This window comes from Pan paniscus, chromosome 2, assembly GCF_029289425.2.
Source record: "Pan paniscus chromosome 2, NHGRI_mPanPan1-v2.0_pri, whole genome shotgun sequence".
NCBI classification, from domain to species: domain Eukaryota; kingdom Metazoa; phylum Chordata; class Mammalia; order Primates; family Hominidae; genus Pan; species Pan paniscus.
The window spans coordinates 132,928,193-132,954,704 of record NC_085926.1 but is presented as its reverse complement, the minus strand read 5'-3'; the positions used below and the strand labels follow the sequence as shown (position 1 = coordinate 132,954,704).

The window sequence follows — 26,512 nt, the reverse complement described above, 5'->3', positions numbered from 1 at the left end:
AAAGAACAAAGCTGGAGGCATCACACTACCTGACTTCAAACTATACTACAAGGCTACAGTAACCAAAACAGCATGGTACTGGTACCAAAACAGAGATATAGATCAATGGAACAGAACAGAGCCCTCAGAAATAACGCCGCATATCTACAACTATCTGATCTTTGACAAACCTGAGAAAAGCAAACAGTGGGGAAAGGATTCCCTATTTAATAAATGGTGCTGGGAAAACTGGCTAGCCATATGCATAAAACTGAAACTGGATCCCTTCCTTACACCTTATACAAAAATCAATTCAAGATGGATTAAAGACTTAAACGTTAGACCTAAAACCATAAAAACCCTAGAAGAAAACCTAGGCATTACCATTCAGGACATAGGCATGGGCAAGGACTTCATGTCTAAAACACCAAAAGCAATGGCAACAAAAGACAAAATTGACAAATGGGATCTAATTAAACTAAAGAGCTTCTGCACAGCAAAAGAAACTACCATCAGAGTGAACAGGCAACCTACAAAATGGGAGAAAATTTTTGCAACCTACTCATCTGACAAAGGGCTAATATCCAGAATCTACAATGAACTCAAACAAATTTACAAGAAAAAAACAAACAACCCCATCAAAAAGTGGGCAAAGGACATGAACAGACACTTCTCAAAAGAAGACATTTATGCAGCCAAAAAACACATGAAAAAATGCTCACCATCACTGGCCATCAGAGAAATGCAAATCAAAACCACAATGAGATACCATCTCACACCAGTTAGAATGGCAATCATTCAAAAGTCAGGAAACAACAGGTGCTGGAGAGGATGTGGAGAAATAGGAACACTTTTACACTGTTGGTGGGATTGTAAACTAGTTCAACCATTGTGGAAGTCAGTGTGGCGATTCCTCAGGGATCTAGAACTAGAAATACCATTTGACCCAGCCATCCCATTACTGGGTATATACCCAAAGGACTATAAATCATGCTGCTATAAAGACACATGCACACGTATGTTTATTGTGGCATTATTCACAATAGCAAAGACTTGGAAGCAACCCAAATGTCCAACAATGATAGACTGGATTAAGAAAATGTGGCACATATACACCATGGAATACTATGCAGCCATAAAAAATGATGAGTTCATGTCCTTTGTAGGGACATGGATGAAATTGGAAATCATCATTCTCAGTAAACTATCACAAGAACAAAAAACCAAACACCGCATATTCTCACTCACAGGTGGGAACTGAACAATGAGATCACATGGACACAGGAAGGGGAACATCACACTCTGGGGATTGTTGTGGGGTGGGGGGAGGGGGGAGGGATAGCATTGGGAGATATACCTAATGCTAGATGACGAGTTAGCGGGTGCAGCACACCAGCATGGCACATGTATACATATGTAACTAACCTGCACCATGTGCACATGTACCCTAAAACTTAAAGTATAATAAATAAATAAATAAATATTCTTTGTAACCTTCTTGTAAAAAAAAAAAAAAAGAAAGAAGGAAGGAGGGAAGGACGGGGGGAAGGAAGGAAGGAAGGGGGGAGGGAGGGAGAGAAGGAAGGAAGGTTGTATAGATATAATAATCTAAACACGCTACATTTAACAAAAAAGTTGTAAATATATGTTAACAAAGTGAACAAATATACATTTTGTATTATACATATGTAGATATGAAAAATCATATATAATTACCACATGGATATATAATACATATAGTAATAGATATTAGCAAAATAAGAGAAGAAGAAAAATATAGAAAGGGGCAAGAGATCCAAATCCTCAGCATTGATAAAGGGAAGTCAAAAGACAATGTCTAAATTGACATCAATAAAGCACATTAAGCATATAATTCAAAAAATGGGAGTATATCTAAGAAACAGATAAGAAGTGTTAGGGAAAAGAATGGGGTAGGGGAGATGATCAGGAAACTGATTTTTTCCTTTTGGTACTCATGGAATTGTTTAATCCATTACTTTAATAAAAATAGAAATTAATTTAAGAAATGAAAAGCTGCCATTTCCAAAGTGGGCCCACTACAACAGGAAGGAAGAAGGTGCTAGACAACCCCCCGGTGTAGGATGGATGGAGACCAGATGAAAAGGGAGCCCCCAGACACGTGCTCTGCTCTGGCTGGGAACTAGCACACTTTTAAATTCTGGCGACGTCCATCCGTGTTTCTAAACCACGTGGTTGAAAGGTTTTAAAGAAGGTGGCTTTAGCAGATTAGTTGGAACTTCCCCTCTCTGGGATTAAAACAGAAGAAGTAAAAGTTGTATTTTCACAACTAGAGCAACACTAGAGCCCTGTTTTCATTCCACCCAACAGTTTGTGACATGAAAATAAACAATATGGAAAGGAGGTGTTTCTATATTTTTCCCGAGTCTCTTGAGATGAAGTTGGGCAAAGGGTATGCAGCCAAACTGTTTTCACACCATGCTTCAACTGAGTCTCACACTTCTTTGCATTTAGAGGGGATTTTCATCACTGCCTGGTTTCAGAATTGACTAGGTAGAGACTGTAAGCTGATAGCTCAGCTCAGCCATCATTACCACGTGTGGCCTGAACCAAGTGTTGGTGGTGTCTGGAAGAGCTGATTACATGTATTTAAAGTTGCAGTGGGGCCCCTTTTCAGTTTGGCCCAAAATAAACTACTTCATTGTTCATCCCAAATTATAATCTTAACCAGTGATATATTCACCTAAAATACCAAACTATATATTCAAAACAATTCTCCTAAGAAACAGGAATTATTTTTTAAAGAGTTTAAAGTATAAACATGCACAGGGTGACAAAATTCACATAAAAAGAAGAATGGTATAAAATAGTGGCTAGACAGCAATGCCTGACACAGTTTCTCCCAGATTCCCACTAAAATACCATAAAAACTAGAAGTAAAAACTTGAAGCCTGCATATACTACAAATTGACACAGTCCTAGAACCTTCAGGGATTTCCATCAGTTATTAGGTCATGAAAGTGAAATTTAAAAACATAAACTGAGGCACACAAATGGATTTTTGCCTGAAACAGAGCAAACTTGAAATAAAATAGTGGAAATGATCTATTTCTGCCCCTAAGTTCTAAATAAAAAAATACAAGTCAGGCCACCTTCTATTGCAGTGATTCTCAACAGGGGGCGATTTTGGCACCAACCCCCAACCCCAGGAAATATTTAACAATTTCTGGAGATATTTTGGCTGTCACAGCTTGAGGAGAGGGGGTGCTACTGGCATCTAATGAATAGAGGCCAAGGATGCTGCTAAATCTTCTACAATGCACAGGACAGCTCCCCACAACAAAGAATTATTCAGACCAAAATTTCACTAATGCAGAGGATGAGAAAAACTGCTGTACTCCATGGGAGATGTATTTTAAGGCAGTAAGAGTGCCTGTTTCTCATCATACTGAACATATTAATCTCTTATTCTTGTTAACATACACATACAAACACACACACAGAAACAACTTAATACATCTTAATACATTATGTTTGAAAGCTCTCATATTTATCCAAAAGGACTTTTAAAAATCAACAAGAATTCAGGCAGGAGAAAAAGTAAAAGAAGAAACCAGATAACCAATGAAGGACTAGCCTCCCGTCATCTCACAAAGGCAAGAACAGAACACATTGGACAATATCTACTGAATTTTGCAGAAAATGATTGTGGCCAGACATTTTCTACTTGACCAACACACTGTCTAAATGTGGAGCAACAAACACACTTCAAGATACACATGAGCTCTAAAGTTATAACATATGATTTTAGAAAAAACATAATACTTGAAAACACACTCCACCCTATTGAGTAATGAATCCAAATGAAGAATTTGAGAATGAGGAAGCTGGAGGTGAGTGATAAAACCCATTTAAATGCAAAGTTCTCTACATTATTGTTATAAATAATGAGAATGAGAGAAAATAAATAACACAAGTAATAAGGAAGGGGATACAACAACAGACAGTGTTGTCTTCTGTTTTAAAACCTTTCTATATAGTACTGTGCTTATGAATTGAAAAATCCCAGCAAATTTAATACTTTTTCTAGAAAATGTAAATTATCAAATTGTGACACAAGAACAAATAAAAACTTAAGAGGTCAATTATAAGGACAGAATTTTTCAAAACTACCAAAGTTTACATCTGAGAAAGATTCCAAGACCGAGTAGTGTTACAAGTGGGTTTCTTCAAACTTTTAAGAAACATAATTCCATGCTATATTAACTGCCTCATGAATGAAAAAATATAAAATTCTGTCTAGTTCATTTTATGAAGTTAGTAAAAATCTTATACCAAAATGTGGCAATGTAACTAAAAAAAGAGAGAGAGAGAGAAATTTACATATTAATACAGATGTAAGCATTAAACAAGAGCACTGTAAAACAAACACAACAGGCCGGGCGCGGTGGCTCACGCCTGTAATCCCAGCACTTTGGGAGGTCGAGGCGGGGGGATCACAAGGTCAGGAGATCGAGACCATCCTGGCTAACATGGTGAAACCTCGTCAATACAAAAAATTAGCCGGGCATGGTGGCGGGCGCCTGTAGTCCCAGCTACTCGGGAGGCTGGGGCAGAAGAATGGCGTGAACCCAGGAGGCAGAGCTTGCAATGAGCGGAGATCGTGCCACTGCACTCCAGCCTGGGCGACAGAGCGAGACTCTGTCTAAAACAAACAAACAAACAAACAAAACACAACATTCAACATGACTAAGGTTGATCCTAAAATTGAAATATAGTTTCATATGTTTTCATTAATAGTAATCAAAATTTCATGTCAGTTGATCAACAAGGAAAACAATATCCTTATTTCCAAACATATATATTCTTCTTTACTATTCTTTCAAGTTAATATGTGTTATTTTCTTCCTAGCATTCTACTTTAAACCTACACAATTCTTACTGATGAAACAACAAAAGGCAGTCCCATTAAAATTAGAGAGAAATAATCTTATTCCCCTTCACTAATGCTTTACACTTTTCAAAGATCAGACCAGGGCAATAAGAAATGAAACAGAAATTAGAGATGTAACTATTAAAAAGGAAGAAAAAATAATCATTGCTTTGGACAGTATGATTAAAGACATAGAAATTGCAAAGGAAACAACCAGAAAATATCTTATAATTAGAAAAGAGTGTTGAGAAAAGTAAACCAGTGGGGGGTGGGGGGAGAGATTTCTTTAATACCTGAAATAACCAGTTTTAGAAATCCACTCACAATAGCAATAAAAAAAATCAAAAACAATCAAAGACATCGGGAAGGCCCTAAATTGTGGCACAGAAATAGAAAAAATTAAAAACATAATAAAATATATAAAATAAGATTTGACAATATGAAACATATGTTACCAGATGGAAGACTGAATACAATCAATTCCCAAATTAATGTATTATTTAAAAAACACAACAAATAAAATTATTGGCAGCTGTTTACTGGTGGGGAAAATGCATGGTTAAAAAGAAGACAGATAGATGTGACAAAATAATTCTAAGATCTTCTGGTAAAATGAATAGGCAAAGGAATTAAGAAAGACTGTAAAAACAATAAGAGAGGTGACTTGTCTAACCAGGATGTAGCTTAGTTTACAACTGTTACAATTAGAAAATACAACACTGGTACAATCATAGATAAACAAGGCACTGTAACAGAGAAGACTTGAAACAGACCCAAGTACATTTAAGAACTTAATAAATTATGAAGGAAGCAGTAGCAGCAAATGGGGTAGAAATGCACTACGACAATTGACTATTGGGAAAAAAAAATTAAATTAGACTCTCACCCTATTACTATTTACGAAAATACATTCCAGGTAGATTGAAGAATTAATGTAAAAACTAAAGCCACTTACAACAGGACTATATCCATATATTACCTTGAGATTTAATTACTTTAATGTTTTAACAAAGTAGTTTTAAAAAAATTAGCAGAAAATATAGTTGTAAATTTAACTAGAGGACACCTAACCTCGGAGAATAGGAGGGGTAGATCACAAAGGGAAAGCTTGAAACAGTCAATACATAAAAATTTAAAACTGCTGCTATTAAAATCATAAGAAAGTCTAATGGCAAATTGAGGTATTGAGACATGCTACAACCTTGAAAACATTTTGCTAGGCAAAAGAAGCCAATTATAAAAGGCCATATAGCGCATGATTCCATTTATGTGAAATGTCCAGAATAGGCAAATCCATAGAGATGGCAAATGGATTGGTGGATGCCTAGGGCTGGGGGAGGAGTTGAAGTGAAATGGGGAGTGGCTGCTATTGGGCAAGGGTTTCTTTTTGGGAAGATGAAACTGTTCTAAAATTGATTGTGGCGATGGTTGCACAACTCTATGAATACATTAAAAACCACTGAATTGAATTGTACACTTTAATTGGGTGAACTGTATGGTATGTGAATTATATCTCAACACAGCTATTATAAAAAAATTAATGGCAAATAACCAATGGGAAGAAATATTGTAACATGTTTGGGGAAATAGTAATAAACTTGACATATAAGGAACACTTAAAATAATAAGTAAAACACTGACACACCATTGGAAAGCTGGAAAAAAAATCAATGAACAGATAAATTAACCAACACCGTTTGTTGTACCAAGTTAGCAGAGGTTTAAGAAGCAGTAATGCTCAATGCGGATGAAGGTGCTGGGACAAGGGCATTCTCAGCTGTTGAGGCAAAGCCTGCATCTGGAGACCAATACCTTGGCAGTAGGTATCCAGACTCATTGCCAAGTACAGACCCTTTGATTCCAGTTCTAGGAACCTATTCTAAAGAAATAAGCACAAAAGTGCCTATGGATTTACGAATGAAGTTGTTCACAACATTATTATTTGTGGATATTTTTAATATTCACAAATTATAAATAACTTAAATGCTCAAAAAGGAGAAGATGGTTAAATAAATTATGGATCAGCCACAAGATTGAATATTATGAAGCCATTAAAAATAATGTTTTCCAATAAATTTAATGATAGGGAAAACGATCACAATGTAATATTCAATGGATGAAGGATATAAAATTGCTTACAATGTGATCCCATACACACACAATGCTAAAATAAAATATATCAAAGGGCTGGTAGAAATTATTCAGATGGTGTCATTCTGGGTGATTTTCATTTTTTCTTTATATCTCCCATATCTTCCATGTTTCTACGATAGGCTTATTTTATTTCTGTGATTAGAAAAGAAAATGTCATTTTTCTGAAATATTCATCTACAGGCAAGTCTTTGGACAACAGAGATGAATAACTGCAATGCTGTTCCTTTAAAGGCTTATGTCTGCTTTGCACACACATGACTCCCCTTTGGCCCCCAGAGTCCTGGGGTGGAAGCCGTTTTAAAGCCCCACCCTGCTTGACCAGCCTAAGGGACCCCAGATACATGCTCCATTCTTATCCCTGGGGGATAAGACTGCTTTGTGATGGGATTTCAGGCCTTTGGAAGAGGTAGGGAAGAATCTTGCTCAGCCAACAAGCCTACTGCTGTGGGGGCAGCCACCTCCTGTGCTGGTGCTAAAGGCTCGGGGTCTGAGGTATGGGGTGTGGGGCCTCCAGGTATTGTGGAGTGGGGCACACAGAGCTCCCTTTGGTGGCTGTGATGGCTGAGGCCCTGGTAGGAAACGCCACTGAACACGTGGTGCTCACAGACAGACTTCCCTGATGCTCCCTCTCTCCCCTGTCCTCTCTGCCTCATGCCTCTCCAAGGCACAGCCTCAGCTTAGAATTCCTATCTCTCAGTCCCTATCAGCAGGCGAGGCTCATTCCTGTTCAGCATTGAGGAGTAAATGAGACTATCACACAAAGCCCATGTGCAATCCCTGTCACATCGTAGCCACTGAAAACATGTTAGTAAATTGGTCTGTGGAGGAAATGAGGCCGGCATTCACTCATAGACACAGTGCTAGGCTACATGTCCCCAAGAAGAATGAGACACTGTTTGTGTCCTGCGAGGCTCACAGATGGGTCTGTCATAGGAAAAGGTGGGTGGATTGTGGTCGCTGGTGTAAGCAGAGGTTTCAAGAATCTGCTAAATATGTTCAAAGGTATCTGCTAAATTTGTTCAAAGGTATCTACTAAATATGTTCACAACAAAGATTGCTGGGAAGCTGTAGGGAGCTGGGAAGATTTCATGGAGGAGATCGGTGGGTGCTTTAAGAAGGAGTGGGATTGCAGTGGGCTGAGAAAGGGAGGAAGGTGACATCTGAGCTGGTCTTTGAAGAAAGGGAGGGCAGCATTTTGGAGAAAGGCCATTACAGAATGAAGTGACAGCATCAGCAAATTCCTGGAGGTGGGAGGAGCATCAGATGGGCTGTGTAGACTTTGTCCTCAGGAAGCCCCCAGGAAGTCAGCTCTTGCTCAGCACCCCCATCATAGTAGCCAAAAGGCCTTCTTAGCCACTTGTCAGCACATGATCTCAAATTACCTCTGCCTTAATGGGTCTAAGCTAGTCAGAACATGGGGAAGATGGGATGATCACGGGGCCTGCTTGGAAGTACAAGCACCCTTCATTTTGGGGGCTTCACATCAACTTTCTGAAGAAGATGTTTTTTCCCCTTTACGTCAAAGACTTGTCCACCTTTCAAGGCCCAGGTTAAACACCATCTCCTACCTGACTGCTTCTCCTACCTCCTCTGTCCTCCCTGGAGCTCTCATCATGCCCCCCCTCACAGTCCAGGCATGGTGCATGTGCCTGCCTCCCCAGCCACAACAGCAGCTGCAGTGAAAGGTCATAGTGCGACAATCTCAATGTCTCTGAATGTATAAGGGCCCCTTCATTAATTCAACAAACACAGACTGAGCGACCACAGCAGTTCAGGCCCTGCATGGACACTTGGGCGTGCCCCAGTGAAAAGACACAGTCCTTGACCCCAACACACTCAGCCTCTAAGTAATGAGACAAAGGAAAAAGACACGCCCAGTGCCACCAGGTGCTTGGGCAACAGGAGCCTGCCAAGACTTCCAAGTACTGAACACAGAGAAGGCCAGTCCCACAGGGAGGGGAGCATAGGAGGCAGCATAGAAAAGGAGTGAACAGTAGCTCCACCAACCACGACTGGGAGGGCATACCCCAGTCCCCCAGTCCCCAAGCCTAGCAGAAGAGCTGTGGGAGCTACAGGAAGCAGGTGCCGGGACACCAGAGCCACAGCTATGGTCCGATTCCCCTGCCTACTCCACTTCACAGGGACCTGAGTTTAAGATTCATTGCAGGACTCTGGCTGCCAGTGAAATAATGATTTATTCTCTCTCTCACTCACACACGCACACTATTTGCAATCCTTTGTTCTCAGTTTCCTACACATTTAATTACATTAGGATAAATCTGATTTCCCCTCTTGGAAAATCTCTCTTTTGTTTTCTTTTAATTTCCCTTTCTTTCACATTACATTTGACAAAGTTGGGAGAGGCAAACAAGACAGATGAGCAGGGAAGGTGGGAGATGCAGGAGCCACCTTCACTGCCAGCCCAGCAGTGAAGGCGGTGCTTGGTGACGCAGACCCTGCACTTGCACACAGAGCTGTGAATTAGAAGTGCCCTGTACTTACATTTAATTCAATCACAAATACTTATTCACATAAGCATCACGTATTTTCATTCTTGGAGGATAAGGCCTAAATTTGAACAATATGTCCCCAGCCTGCCTAAGGAAGAAGTCTGCCAGTTCTGCCTCCTCCTTCCCTTCAAGCTTCAGGGATGCCTGGAGAGGAGGGAAGGGAGCTGTTTGGGGTGAGCTACAGCCCAGATAAGCAGGAGAACTCTGGGAATCTCTGCAGCGGGCAAACATACCTGGCCAGAGTCCCGAGAAAGGAGCCTGATAGGATCTTTTAAGGAAGAGACATCACATGGATGGGATGGAAGCAATGCTAATCAGTGAAACTTTTATTTTGATCTTGAAAGAAGGAAAAAAAGCTATTAATTTTCCCAGGCAAGAGGAAGGAACTGGCACCCCGCTGCCATGTAGGGGAGCCTGGGCTCACCTGGCCAGCCAGGCCCTGGCCAGGGTGGGTCTTTAGGCCTGATCCTGCCTATGACTGATGCACTGGGTGGCCATGGGAAAGGCAACTGGCATTTCTTGCCCTCAGCCCCTCAAAGTCTGCTCTTCCACACTGGCTGCACTGCAACCAGCTCTGTGCACATATTGCCCAGAGTGGTGGTGGTTGTAATTATTAGAATTATTGTTTCACTTAGGTTGGATCACTTGTTCCCCTCCTCCAATCTCTCCAACAGCTTCCTTCACACTTACAGAGACAATAGACTTCAGCCTGAGCTTGTTTCTCTGCAAAGAGTATATTATTGGCAAATGGTGAATCAGGAGAAAATCTGAAACCATCAAACCCACTGACACAGATCCTAGGTGAAACCACATACCCCTATTATTTCATATGCTATTATCGCATATCTGCATTTTATTGGAAAACAGAGGCTGTTGCTGGAAGTACTTTAAGGTGACCCAAACCTTGCTTCTTTAGTATTCTCTTAAACTATGACATTAAAGTAGATGTGGCAGCTGATCACTTCAGAATGAAGGCCCTTTAATCTCCAAACTCATCCCCACCTTTACCCATTTATAATTGCACCAACCAGGAGGGCTAGCTTTCTCCACTTGTCAGGAAGGAAAGTTGAGAGCAACGTCTATGCTGCTGCCACTAGCTCCTGGCTACTTCCCAGACCTCATCTCAACCACTCTCCTCCTGTGCTACTTCCAGCCCATGGTCCTATCTGGTCCTTGACACTGCCAAGATCTTCCCACCTCAGGGCCTTTGTCCTGTCTGGGTCCTCTTCCTGGTATGCCTTTCCCACTTCTCTATGTGTGGTTGGCTCCTCATTTTTCTGGCCTTAGCTCAGGTGTCACCTCTTCAAAGAGGACTTCCCAGACTATCCAGCTAAAGCAGTCCCAGCCACAGACACACTCCATCTTTATTTAAAACCTCCCCCAGGCCATTTTCAAGTTCATCCAGGTTAAAAGATCAGCATTTTCTGGATCTGTGCCACCTTTTCATAGTCAGCAGATCTCTGTCTGCTCTCAGGGGTATGCCAAAGGCCACTGGGTCATTGGTAAGCAGCCAGGGAGTCTGAGGCTCCCAGAGACCTAGATGCCCAGTGACATTAGGGATGGCAAAACAAGCTGGGCATGGTGGCTCACGCCTATAATCCCAGCACTTTGGGAGGCAGAGGCAGGCAGATCACCTGAGGTCAGGAGTTCGAGACCAGCCTGGCCAACATGGTGAAACCCCGTCTCTACTAAAAATGCTAAAAATTAGCTGGGTGTGGTGGCATGTGACTGTAATTCCAGCTACTTGGGAGGCTGAGGCAGGAGAATCGCTTGAACCCAGGAGGTAGAGGTTGCAGTGAGCCGAGATCATGCCTCTGCACTCCAGCCTGGGCAACGGAGCAAAACTGCATCTCAAAAAAAAAAAACCAGGCACTGGACAACTGGACAGCACTGAGAAAAGCACTGTCACTGGGAGATGAAAGCGGCAGTCCGGCCCACAGAAGGATGTAGTCAGACTCCATGAGCAAAAGGCAAGAGGGCAGTTGCTGGAATGGCCACGCACAGGGGGAGTCAGGACCAGAGGTGGAGGTGAGGTCCTGTGAGGCTGGGGTGCCATACATGGGAGTTTCTAACACACCCCCACTCTCCTCCACACACACCTGCAGCCCAGGGTCCTTTTGTTCCTAAAGACAGGGGGTTAATCTGTGATTGGCTGTGACCAGAAATTCTTTCCCTCTTGAGGTCTATTAAATAAGAAGAAAGGAAAGTAAAACCAGAAAGCAAAAACTGGAAGAAATAAGTATAACAACTCATAAAAGAGAGGGTGATTTATGCCTGCATGAAAGCCAGCTCCAGGTGGGCCATCACTGTGGAATGCCAGGGCCTTGCTCTGTGTGACTCCACTAAGGCCTGCAGGGAAATTGCTTCATGAATGACACATGCTCTCCTCAGGCAAGGCAGGCTTCAAAATGTGATCCATTTGGAAGGGTGACCTGGAAGCTGGGCAGGCATGTGTCCTCCACTGGTCTGCAGCCCCACAAGGACACATGTTTTCCCAGTGTTTAGCACAGTGCCAGCCACCAGCACACACTCAATAGCCAATTTGCTGCATTAAAATTAAACATTTATCAGTCCACTCAGTATGTATGGTCTTCCTGCTAGAAGCAGCCTTCCCCTACTAAATAAATACCTGGATAACTCAAAACTCAGCACCACTCTTGTATCAGTTAGGATTTCTGATTATAAGCAACAGAAATGAACTGTGAATAAAAGAAACAGAAAAGGAAGGCCCCCTTTTGGAAAGCTTTGAAGCAGTTCTCAGAATCAAGTCGGGCTGGGCCATAGAGCGTGGGCCACACCACAGGGACTGAGTGACCTGGCTGGACATTCTGGATGGCGCTTCTGTCCCTGCCCACCCTCCAAACACTTGATGCAGTTGCAGATGTCTCAATTCTCCCTGAATCTTCAATTCCCTCCATTAACAATCAAAGCCCGAGTCAGGAGCATCCAGGTAGCTGGTTTGAGATCAGGTGCCCACATCCTAGCTCCCCAGAAGTAGGAGGGAAGACCACCTGGGCCCTTTAGATTTCCTGGCACTCTCACAGGGCAGACCTCCTCCTCCCAATAACCCACCTCCACCTTTCCCACCCCAAGAATCCCATCCCCATGGCTCCCGACTCAAGCAGGAATGAACATTTGGATTGTGGGTAGTGTTTCCACCACCACCATTAGACAGACATAGGGTCATCACAGCATAGAATCTCATCTTCAACCTTCAGAATCACTTTTTCCATCAGACTTTTTAAAAGTACCTGAATTCAAGCAGCAATAAGCTCTCTTGATTGATGTGTAATTGAGTTAGTCGTATATTCAAGTGTTTACAATGTGCTAACATCCACAGCCAAGAGGAAACACTGTTGCAGTTGTAACTTTAGCCTCTGGTTACCAAGGGAGGTTGTGGACATTCTCTTTGGGAATATATTTGGAAATAAGATTAGCCCCCTTATAGAGCTAAGTTGTTCCAAGCTGGGCGGGCTGGGTGGTTGTAATATGGACTATAAACCACTGAAAGTGGTTGCCTTTCCTAAAGCAACTTGGCCCCAGGATTCTCAGCCCAGTGGTTGATGCCTCCTTTTCTGTCTCTCTGCTCTCACCCTAAGATAGTCTGTCTAAATCACCCGCTAACTCTCCCAGATGTGTCTTCTGACATACGGATTCCTCGGTATGCGGTGGTGATATAGCAGGTCAGGCCGCTACCTCCCAGTGTCTGCAATCTGCTCATTTCCCACTCCCCCTGACAGGCAGCCACTGATTCTACAGCTGTCCTAATGAGAGACGTGGGCACTGCAGAGTTGGCACTGCAGGGGTAGACCACACAATGACGGTGCAGGGGCAAACCTCTGCTACTCACTCAATCCCGATATTCCTGTTACTAAGGTCCTGAGAGGGTGGGACTGTTGTCCTTTTTCATATTTGGGGTATAGACAAGGTAGGCAAGTGACTGCATTCCTGTGCTGTCAGCTTTCCTTCTGATAAACGGAAATGACTCCCCATCCCGTTTGGCCCATTCATAAGTAGTGTAAAGGTGGGGATGATTTTGGAGGTTGAAAGGCTTTTGTTCTGAAATCATCAGGTGCCACATCTATTATGATGTCTCAGCTTGGAAATGTACTGGAAAAGGCAGATTTTGGTTACCTTTAAATACTTCCAGCAAAGTCCCTGGTTTTCAATAAAATATGGACATGCAAATACATATATTATATGAAATGCTGGGTGTATGTGGCTTTTACTCAAGGATCTGGATCAGTGGATTCAGAGTTTCTGCTAGTTCACCATTTGCCAATAAAATAGCCTTTGCAGAGAATAAGCTGAGAAGCTTGAGCTGATGTTTATTCTCCCTCTGAGGGAGTTGGCTTGGGGGATCCTCACAGGCTTGACCTCCTACAGCTGCAGGAGACAGGGCAGTGGGGACAGAGAACCAGGCACCTCCTGGCATGTATCCCTCTATTAGCCATGTTAATTGGGGAAACAAGAGAGAAATATGCCAACTAAATCCAACAAATTTGAACCACAATCTGGCCTTGGCCAAGACTGAAAAGTAGGGGAAAATGAAGTTTTTCTGAAGCTCTCTATGTCCTCTGTCATGTCTCTAGGTAAATGTATAAATGAAGGGTATTTTTCTTGTTTTAATAAGCTACACACCTTCATGAACATTCCAGAACAAGGCAACTGACGGAGGATGTTCTAAGTGTGTGTGTACAAGCCAGCCATGAGTGAGCGACCGCTTCACTGACTGCCACCATGTGCTATTCCAGGAAGTCAGCCTTGAGGACTGGCTGTGCTTACTGAGCACACACCAGCCCACTGCCACATGGCAGCCAAATGCACACCAAGCAGAAACACCAAGCTGCAATGTTGATGCCTTGGGAGCAAAGAGTGCCCTGGTGTGCTCAGCTGAGCACTACTCTGTCCTGGAGCAGTGACAGTCCTGATTGCCCAGTAATTGCTTGGTGGTACTGAATTTATACATTGTATTATTCAGAGATTATTGATTCCTTCAGGACAAGGCACCTTCAGTTTGAATCACTGCCACCAGATCAAGTGGTCCCTCATTATGTATATAGAAGACTCTGACAGACTCTCTCTGGCATGGAATAGCTAAAAGGAAAGAATATGAAAATCAAGTTAGTATTGCTTTATCCACTAAAAAAAATCTGGACTGCATTGTCAGGATACAGTTTTTCTATACCCTATTCTCTTGACACCCTTCAAAACAGGAGATAGGAGAAAAGAGGAGAAAAATCAATCTTCACGAAAATAAAGAAATGGTGGCATTACAAACCACCTAGTAGAAAATGCAGTGGAATTTGGAAGAACAATGAAAGCAGACTCACACCTCCTCAGACTTTGGCCCAGATTTGGGTTTCTCTAAAGGCAAATGTTGCATCCTGAGAGGCCCTGCAGTAATAAGACAGCCACACGTTGTAAGGGAAGTGTGGGGACCTGTGGGATAGCTCAGAGGGTGTTCTTTCTGTCTCTGTTTCCCCCACTCCCATCTTCACTGCCTCCTGGCTGAAAGAAACTTCCAGAACAGAGTATGAAGCAGGCAGAGCAGCAGCCTCAGTGGCTACGACCCCCAGCACCCTCAGCAGAAGGCACACTCCTGGGCATCCCACGACACGCGCTTCATTCATACTCTGGAGAGGAGAACACCAACAAATATAACAGAAAACTATTCAAAAACACACAGAAGAAAGGCTTCTTGAATTAAAGTCTTGGAACTGCCATTTGAAAAAGTCAAAATACATCCTAAGATAAAATCAAGATGCATCCTGGTGAAATTACTAAATCTCCAGGATAAAGAAGGAATCTTCTTGACATCCAGGTAGAAAAATTCAAATGACCTAAAAGAAGTAAAAATGAGGCCTGCCCTAAAACTGACCACTGCAATGCCATGTTCAGCTGACCACGTTCAATGCCATAAGACACTGAAGCAATGTCCATGAATTCTGAGCAAAGGAATTTTAATTTATGTGACCCATGTATATAAACCCAGGCAGGTTGCCCCTGCAACCCCATGTACACGAATAGGCAAGAAGATTCAAGCATTCTCAAAACTTCAGGGAACAGAGCACCAGTGAGCTATGGAGGGTGGGAGGTGGGTGGCGAATAACCTGAAAATGGAATCTGGGAATCTGGTCAAACAAAAAGTAACATAAACCAAAAATGTTAGAACTTGTTTATCCAAGTGTGGCTCTTGCAGCAGCAGTACTGACATCATGGAGGTTGGGGGCAGGTGTTAGAAATACAGACCCTCGGCCGGGCACGGTGGCTCACGCCTGTAATCCCAGCACTTTCGGAGGCCGAGGTAGGAGGATCACGAGGTCCGGAGTTCGAGACCAGCCTGGCCAAGATGGTGAAATCCCATCTCTACTAAAAATACAAAAATTAGCTAGGCGTGGTGGCGCTTGCCTGTAGTCCCAGCTACCTGCAAGGATGAGGCAGGAGAATCGCTTGAACCTAGGAGTCAGAGGTTGCAGTGAGCCAAGATCGTGCCATTGCACTGCAGCCTGGGCAACAAGAGTGAAACTCTGTGTCAAAAAAAAAAAAAAAAGAAAAAAATACAGACCCTCAGGGCCCACCTCAGACTCACTGCACCAGAATTCTTATTCTAACAAAATACCCAAGCACTTAATATACTCTTTAAACCTTAAGAACCACTTTTCTAGGACAAAGAAACCATAGTGGAAGAACAGGCAATGGCAGCTGAGTGGATAAGAAAAAAAATGCCTGTGCATTATGGCAGAGAACAGAATATAACAGCTACACATCTCATCAATGTAAAAGTAGTAACATAAGAAATCCAGAGCAGGGGGATGAGGGAAGGAGAGGAAGTAGGAAATCAAGGGATACTGTGAAATTTTTAAAATGTGAATAAATCTCATCTTTACTCTACCCAAAAAACTTTACAGAAATTAAAAGAACTTGTAATGAAGAAAAACATTTTTGAACTTTAGCAATTTTTGCACTTTCATTTTAATTTTTTAATCTATTAAATTCAAATCAAATTATATTGCTTTTAATTTTAAAAAAGATATACAGTAATTTTCTATTTTTGTAAATGTGTTTGAATTCACCTAATTAGCTATCATTCTATCAGAGAGATAGCTGTGCAGCACCAAATGTTAATGATTTCCTCTGGATGGTGGAATTTGAAGTAATTGTTTTTTGTCATTTTAAAATTTGTACTTTTGTATATTACTTGATTTAAAAAGCAAATAATAGCGTCTACTATTTTCACACAAAAAAGTTCTTTAAAAGCATAATCAGAAACGTTTTTATTTTACATAACAGAACAGATTTAAATAATGCTCTAAGTAGTACTCAGACTCCATAAATTTGAAGTAAAAGGTAATTAAAATTAGGTTAAAAGAAGCCAAACTGGGTGATAAGCTTAAAACGTGACCTGCTCCCCATCACTAAACACTGCTTCTGCATTAGGATGTTAGAAAACCTTAGCAATGCCTTCTGTTAGGAAGCTTCTCAGGTAGTTGCAAACCCTCTGTCTCTCCAGGGCCTGGGGGCCCTCAAGCTCAGTGCCTGCAGCTTTGGCAGTGGAAGAAGCTTGGTATTTTCTGCCCCTGCTTCGGCTCACCAAGGCCTGCCTTTCTTTCTCTGTACTTTTCTGTTTTCTGCATCTCAAAGATACAGGATACATCAACTACAGATACAGGAAAGCCCCCAAATTATAGTAGCTGAGCTGCACAATAAGACACCCAGGCCCTTTAATACATGACTTTCTGAGCCAGACCCCAGACCAATGGTTCTTAAATTTTGGTGGTTATCAGAATCACCCAGGGAACGTTAGTAAAAATATTAAAGCCCAGGCCCTGTCCTCCTCATGGCTCTGGGGCCTGTAGTCTTCCGCCACTGTCAGGTGAGTCAGAGGGAACTGAATCCAACTCTGGAGATGGGCCAGGGCATCAGAGGGCCTCAAACCTTTCCTGGTGGCTTTCATTGCAGCCAGGGTTTCTAATCACTACCCTCACATCTGCTCCTGGATCCATATTCCTCCCAGTCAGACAAGGAGGGATGGGGGTTTATGCTGTTCCTTTTCTTCCAGGCAACCCATGGCCCTGGGATTCTGCAACAGAGTAGGACGGGATCCATAAGTCCATGCCCCTGTGACCACACCTGCCCAGTGAAGGGCCTGACCGCACTGAATGCACTCAATCTTTCTAACACCCAGACATGTGAGTTGTGTTCCTCCATCTCAAGACACACTGAACTCTTTCTTAAGTAAAATAACTACACTGAAGTTGTCCTTGGGTCAGCCTCATCTTTCCGAAGATGGAGCAAATAAAGGCCAAGGTGCTAGGTGGTGGTCAAGCCTTCCCTAGATCCAGCTCTTCTCTCGGATGGCCCCATGCCATTTCCACTCAACTAGGAAATGCCATTTACACATTCAGAGCACAACGAGACACCCTTTGAGACAGATTATTTAACTGCTCCTCATAGCAGCAACTTTCACCTCTCCCATTTTACTGAGAGAAGATTCCACAAGGGACTTCTGGTCCTAAAGATACTGCCCTGGGAACTAGAATCCCTAGTGTGTTTCAAATCCACTTTCAAAGAGTGTGCTGGCTGAACATGCCAGTGCATTCTTTGAAATTCATTTGATAATATCATGGAGGCTGAGCTTTTCAAGGCCATAGAGTGAAATGCTTAAGAACACACTCTCTGTAGCCAGCCTGTTTAGGTTTAAACCCCAGTGGCATGACTCAGGGAAACTATTTAACCTTTCTCTGTGCTTCAGCGTCCTCATCTGTAAAATGGGGATAATAATGATATTTGCCTTATAGGAATGCTTGGGAATTAAATGAGTTCACATTGTAAGTGTGCATAGGACACATAGTAAGCACTATGTATATGTTTGTTATGATTATTCCTTAATTCTATCTACATGTCTGAATGCAACCAGCCTCCTCTCTTCTTTCTGTTCCATGTACCAAGCTGATGCTTTGCCCTGCATGCCCCCATCTAGTTAACCATCTAGTTCTTCCTTGGTAGTTAGAGCTCAGGCGCCAATAGTAGCTTTCCTGTTTTGTTCCTTGCCTCCTCCCACAATCTCAGCTGTCCTGATTTCAGCAGAGCATTTGAGCCTCCCCTCATGATTTTGTCATGGATGTGAAGGCTGGCTGGGGCCTCGGCCATCCCCTTAGTAATAATTCTGTTAAATAACTGTGTCCCGTCATCCCTGAGAAATGGGATGTCATCGCCTGGTGCTGCCCTTCGTCCTGACCTGATCAACAGCTTAATCCATGAAGTAGAGGAAAAGTATTTAACGAGATGTATATCAAATCAGGAAGTGACAGAAAGCTGGAAGAATGACTAAAATGCTGGGGAGTGAGTTAAGATTCAGATTGATCACATGGGGATTGAAATTCTGGATTGAAGCCAAGAGAAGGTGCTCTTTATACAGGACAAATGTAAATTATAAATCGGGGAGCCTTGGCTTTGCAGCACAATATGTGAAGGAGATGGAGGTGTGCAGGTGAATATGCACTTCCTGCCATGACCTAGGGTGAGTCTGCATCCCAGAAAGGGCCCACTCACTATCCTCTGAATTAAGGACATCCCTTCCAAAGAGTTCTGTATTGTTATGGAAGCCACAAGATAATAAGAACACCAGTGACTGGAGTTTGCACATCATTCATTTATTCATGAATCCACTTGCCATTATTTCGGGCTTTATTTTTGCAAGTAATTGGCCTAAGAACTACTAACAGAAGAATGTCTGGTTCTTCAGAAAGTCTAAGATTAGGCGCTGGAGACCACTAGAAGGTGCATTTGATGAAACAATCTTTCCAACAATCAGAAAAAAAGTGAACTTCCTGTCATTAGCTGTGTACCCAGGCTCTGCAAGGGAGGTAAGGGAGTGTCTAGAGAATTGCTACTGCATTAGGCAGCTGGGACCCTCAGGTCCTCTTTCAAGGTGCTATTCCATGGTCCTATGAATCACATGATAAAGTTGAGGCAGGTAGTGGGAAACTGAAAAGGAGGTAGACTAAATCAGATCTTTCGTATCCCAGGCAGCCAGCCTTCCTTTTGCCTCTAGGCTGCTCCTGACCTGTTTCTGCCTTGATCTGGAACCAAAGTGACTCCTGATCCATTGGGTCTCACCTCCATTCACATAGCATAAGCCCAGAAGAGAAATGCAAGTTAAATCTACAAGGGTACCATGTTTCAGCTGTCAGGGTGGCAAAGATCAAAATATTTGATACTAGCTAATGGTCAACCCTCATACTTCATGGGTTCGAGCATTATCTAGCACAATATTTTGAAAAAAAAACTTGGCATCATATATCAAAATTTAAAATGCATACACTTTCCCACTTTGTAACCCCATTTCTGGGAATGTACCATATAGATATATTTGGATTCCTACAGAGCACTCTATTGTACAAGGATGTTCACTGCAGCATTCTCCTCTCGTTCTCTCTCTTTTTAGAAACAGTGTCTCACTATGTTGCCCAGACTGCACTTGAACTTTTGGGGTTAAGCAATCTTCCTCTCTCAGCCTCCCAAGTAGCTAGGATTACAGGTATGTGCTACTTTGCATCATTCTCTTTCTTAGGCTTTGGCAAAACATTTCAATCTTTTATTGTCATTTTTATGGTGTAAAATACTGTAACTAAATATTTATCTTTTTAACCATTTGTAAGAATATAACTTAGTTGCATTAAATCCATTCACAATATTATATCACCACCACCACTATCTATATCCAGAACATTTTCATCATCCCCAACACGAAATTCGGTACTCATTAAACAATAACTCCCCATCTGCCCGTAGTAACCTCTGTTCTACTTTCTGTCTCTATGAATTTGCCTCTTCTTCCCCATATAAGTGGAATCATACAATATTTGTCCTTCTGTGTCTGGCTTCTTTCACTTAGTACTTGTATTAGTCCGTTCTTACACTGCTGTACAGAAATACCTAAGACTGGTTAATTTATAAAGGAAAGAGGTTTAATTGACCCACAGTTCCGCATGGCTGGGGAGGCCTCAGGAAACTTACAATCATGGCGGAAGGTGAAGGGGAAGCAAGGACCTTCTTCAAAAGTTGGCAGGAGAGAGAAGAGTGAGCAGGAAAAATACCAGATGCTTATAAAACCATCAGATGTGGGGAGGAGCCAAGATGGCCGAATAGGAACAGCTCCGGTCTACAGCTCCCAGCCTGAGCGACACAGAAGACAGGTGATTTCTGCATTTCCATCTGAGGTACCGGGTTCATTTCACTAGGGAGTGCCAGACAGTGGGCGCAGGTCAGTGGGTGCATGCACCGTGCGCGAGCCGAAGCAGGGCAAGGCATTGCCTCACTCGGGAAGCGCAAGGGGTCAGGGAGTTCCCTTTCCTAATCAAAGAAAGGGGTGATGGACGGCACCTGGAAAATCGGGACACTCCCACCTGAATACTGCGCTTTTCCAACGGGCTCAAAAAACGGCGCACCACGAGATTATATCCGGCACCTGGCTCGGAGGGTCCTACGCCCACGGAGTCTCGCTGATTGCTAGCACAGCAGTCTGAGATTAAACTGCAAGGCCGCAGCAAGGCTGGGGGAGGGGCGCCCACCATTGCCCAGGTTTGCTTAGGTAAACAAAGCAGCCAGGAAGCTCTAACTGGGTGGAGCCCACCACAGCTCAAGGAGGCCTGCCTGCCTCTGTAGGCTCCACCTCTGGGGGCAGGGCACAGACAAACAAAAAGACAGCAGTCACCTCTGCAGACTAAAATGTCCCTGTCTGACAGCTTTGAAGAGAGCAGTGGTTCTCCCAGGACGCAGCTGGAGATCTGAGAACGGGCAGACTGCCTCCTCAAGTGGGTCCCGGACACCTGACCCCCGAGCAGCCTAACTGGGAGGCACCCCCCAGCAGGGGCACACTGACACCTCACACTGCAGGGTACTCCAACAGACCTGCAGCTGAGGGTCCTGTCTGTTAGAAGGAAAACTAACAAACAGAAAGGACATCCACACCGAAAACCCATCTGTACATCACCATCATCAAAGACCAAAAGTAGATAAAACCACAAAGATGGGGAAAAAACAGAACAGAAAAACTGGAAACTAAAAAGCAGAGCGCCTCTCCTCCTCCAAAGGAACGCAGCTCGTCACCAGCAATGGAACAAAGCTGGACGGAGAATGACTTTGACGAGCTCAGAGAAGAAGGCTTCAGACGATCAAATTACTCTGAGCTACGGGAGGACATTCAAACCAAAGGCAAAGAAGTTGAAAACTTTGAAAAAATTTAGAAGAATGTATAACTAGAATAACCAATACAGAGAAGTGCTTAAAGGAGCTGATGGAGATGAAAACCAAGGCTCCAGAACTACGTGAAGAATGCAGAAGCCTCAGGAGCCGATGCAATCAACTGGAAGAAAGGGTATCAGCAATGGAAGATGAAATGAATGAAATGAAGCGAGAAGGGAAGTTTAGAGAAAAAAGAATAAAAAGAAATGAGCAAAGCCTCCAAGAAATATGGGACTATGTGAAAAGACCAAATCTACCTCTGATTGGTATACCTGAAAGTGATGGGGAGAATGGAACCAAGTTGGAAAACACTCTGCAGGATATTATCCAGGAGAACTTCCCCAATCCAGCAAGGCAGGCCAACGTTCAGATTCAGGAAATACAGAGAATGCCACAAAGATACTCCTTGAGAAGAGCAACTCCAAGACACATAATTGTCAGATTCACCAAAGTTGAAATGAAGGAAAAAATGTTAAGGGCAGCCAGAGAGAAAGGTCGGGTTACCCTCAAAGGGAAGCCCATCAGACTAACAGCGGACCTCTCAGCAGAAACCCTACAAGCCAGAAGAGAGTGGGGGCCAATATTCAACATTCTTAAAGAAAAGAATTTTCAACCCAGAATTTCATATCCATCCAAACTAAGCTTCATAAGTGAAGGAGAAATAAAATACTTTACAGACAAGCAAATGCTGAGAGATTTTGTCACCACCAGGCCTGCCCTAAAAGAGCTTCTAAAGGAAGCGCTAAACATGGAAAGGAACAACCAGTACCAGCTGCTGCAAAATCATGCCAAAATGAAAAGACCATCCAGACCAGGAAGAAACTACATCAACTAACAAGCAAAATAACCAGCTAACATCATAATGACAGGATCAAATTCACACATAACACTATTAACTTTAAATGTAAATGGACTAAATGCTCCAATTAAAAGACACAGACTGGCAAATTGGATAAAGCGTCAAGACCCATCAGTGTGCTGTATTCAGGAAACCCATCTCACGTGCAGAGACACACATAGGCTCAAAATAAAAGGACGGAGGAAGATCTACCAAGCAAATGGAAAACAAAAAAAGGCAGGGGTTGCAATCCTAGTCTCTGATAAAACAGACTTTAAACCAACAAAGATCAAAAGAGACAAAGAAGGCCATTACATAATGGTAAAGGGATCAATTCAGCAAGAAGAGCTAACTATCCTAAATCTGTATGCACCCAATACAGGAGCACCCAGATTCATAAAGCAAGTCCTGAGTGACCTACAAAGAGACTTAGACTCCCACACATTAATAATGGGAGACTTTAACACCCCACTGTCAACATTAGACAGATCAACGAGACAGAAAGTCAACAAGGATACCCAGGAATTGAACTCAGCTCTGCACCAAGTGGATCTACTAGACATCTACAGAACTCTCCACCCCAAATCAACAGAATATACATTTTTTTCAGCACCACACCACACCTATTCCAAAATTGACCACATAGTTGGAAGTAAAGCTCTCCTCAGCAAATGTAAAAGAACAGAAATTATAACAAACTATCTCTCAGACCACAGTGCAATCAAACTAGAACTCAGGATTAAGACTCTCACTCAAAACCGCTCACCTACATGGAAACTGAATAACCTGCTCCTGAATGACTACTGGGTACATAACGAAATGAAGGCAGAAATAAAGATGTTCTTTGAAACCAATGAGAACAAAGACACAACATACCAGAATCTCTGGGACACATTCAAAGCAGTGTGTAGAGGGAAATTTATAGCACTAAATGCCCACAAGAGAAAGCAGGAAAGATCCAAAATTGACACCCTAACATCACAATTAAAAGAACTAGAAAAGCAAGAGCAAACACATTCAAAAGCTAGCGGAAGGCAAGAAATAACTAAAATCAGAGCAGAACTGAAGGAAATAGAGACACAAAAAACCCTTCAAAAAATTAATGAATCCAGGAGCTGGTTTTTTGAAAAGATCAACGAAATTGATAGACCGCTAGCAAGACTAATAAAGAAAAAAATAGAAGAATCAAATAGACGCAATAAAAAATGATAAAGGGGATATCACCACTGATCCCACAGAAATACAAACTACCATCAGAGAATACTACAAACACCTCTACGCAAATAAACCAGAAAATCTAGAAGAAATGGATAAATTCCTTGACACATACACTCTCCCAAGACTAAACCAGGAAGAAGTTGAATCTCTGAATAGACCAATAACAGGATCTGAAGTTGTGGCAATAATCAATAGCTTACCAACTAAAAAGAGTCCGGGACCAGATGGATTCACAGCCGAATTCTACCAGAGGTACAAGGAGGAACTGGTACCATTCCTTCTGAAACTATTCCAATCAATACAAAAAGAGGGAATCCTCTCTAACTCATTTTATGAGGCCAGCATCATTCTGATACCAAAGCCGGGCAGAGACACAACAAAAAAAGAGAATTTTAGACCAATATCCTTGATGAACATTGATGCAAAAATCCTCAATAAAATACTGGCAAAACGAATCCAGCAGCACATCAAAAAGCTTATCCACCATGATCAAGTGGGCTTCATCCCTGGGATGCAAGGCTGGTTCAATATACGCAAATCAATAAATGTAATCCAGCATATAAACAGAGCCAAAGACAAAAACCACATGATTATCTCAATAGATGCAGAAAAGGCCTTTGAAAAAATTCAACAACCTTCATGCTAAAAACTCTCAATAAATTAGGTATTGATGGGACGTATCTCAAAATAATAAGTGCTATCTATGACAAACCCACAGCCAATATCATACTGAATGGGCAAAAACTGGAAGCATTCCCTTTGAAAACTGGCACAAGACAGGGATGCCCTCTCTCACCACTCCTATTCAACATAGTGTTGGAAGTCCTGGCCAGGGCAATTAGGCAGGAGAAGGAAATAAAGGGTATTCAATTAGGAAAAGAAGAAGTCAAATTGTCCCTGTTTGCAGATGACATGATTGTATATCTAGAAAACCCCATTGTCTCAGCCCAAAATCTCCTTAAGCTGATAAGCAACTACAGCAAAGTCACAGGATACAAAATCAATGAGCGAAAATCACAAGCATTCCTATACACCAACAACAGACAAACAGAGAGCCAAATCATGAGTGAACTCCCATTCACAATTGCTTCAAAGAGAATAAAATACCTAGGAATCCAACTTACAAGGGATGTGAAGGACCTCTTCAAGGAGAACTACAAACCACTGCTCAATGAAATAAAAGAGGATACAAACAAATGGAAGAACATTCCATGCTCATGGGTAGGAAGAATCAATATCGTGAAAATGGCCATACTGCCTAAGGTAATTTACAGATTCAATGCCATCCCCATCAAGCTACCAATGCCTTTCTTCACAGAATTGGAAAAAACTACTTTAAAGTTCATATGGAACCAAAAAAGAGCCCGCATCGCCAAGTCAATCCTAAGCCAAAAGAACAAAGCTGGAGGCATCACACTACCTGACTTCAAACTATACTACAAGGCTACAATAACCACGACAGCAGGGTACTGGTACCAAAACAGAGATATAGATCAATGGAACAGAACAGAGCCCTCAGAAATAACGCTGCATATCTACAACTATCTGATCTTTGACAAACCTGAGAAAAGCAAACAGTGGGGAAAGGATTCCCTATTTAATAAATGGTGCTGGGAAAACTGGCTAGCCATATGTAGAAAGCTGAAACTGGATCCCTTCCTTACACCTTATACAAAAATTAATTCAAGATGGATTAAAGACTTAAACGTTAGACCTAAAACCATAAAAACCCTAGTAGAAAACCCAGGCATTACCATTCAGGACATAGGCATGGGCAAGGACTTCATGTCTAAAACACCAAAAGCAATGGCAACAAAAGACAAAATTGACAAATGGGATCTAATTAAACGAAAGAGCTTCTGCACAGCAAAAGAAACTACCATCAGAGTGAACAGGCAACCTACAAAATGGGAGAAAATTTTTGCAACCTACTCATCTGACAAAGGGCTAATATCCAGAATCTACAATGAACTCAAACAAATTTACAAGAAAAAAACAAACAACCCCATCAAAAAGTGGGCAAAGGACATGAACAGACACTTCTCAAAAGAAGACATTTATGCAGCCAAAAAACACATGAAAAAATGCTCACCATCACTGGCCATCAGAGAAATGCAAATCAAAACCACAATGAGATACCATCTCACACCAGTTAGAATGGCAATCATTCAAAAGTCAGGAAACAACAGGTGCTGGAGAGGATGTGGAGAAATAGGAACACTTTTACACTGTTGGTGGGACTGTAAACTAGTTCAACCAGTGTGGAAGTCAGTGTGGCAATTCCTCAGGGATCTAGAACTAGAAATACCATTTGACCCAGCCATCCCATTACTGGGTATATACCCAAAGGACTATAAATCATGCTGATATAAAGACACATGCACACGTATGTTTATTGCGGCATTATTCACAATAGCAAAGACTTGGAACCAATCCAAATGTCCAACAATGATAGACTGGATAAAGAAAATGTGGCACATATACACCATGGAATACTATGCAACCATAAAAAATGATGAGTTCATGTCCTTTGTAGGGACATGGATGAAATTGGAAATCATCATTCTCAGTAACCTATGGCAAGAACAGAAAACCAAACACGGCATATTCTCACTCATAGGTGGGAACTGAACAATGAGATCACATGGACAC

The 26,512-nt window shown here is 42.3% G+C and overlaps 1 protein-coding gene across 1 annotated transcript in view; it reads right to left on the bottom strand.

Moving 5' to 3' along the window:
- The window catches only part of EPHB1 (EPH receptor B1), a 467,658-nt gene that overhangs the window by 233,972 nt on the left and 207,174 nt on the right, over positions 1-26,512 (bottom strand). The gene's annotated exons all lie outside the window — the stretch shown is intronic.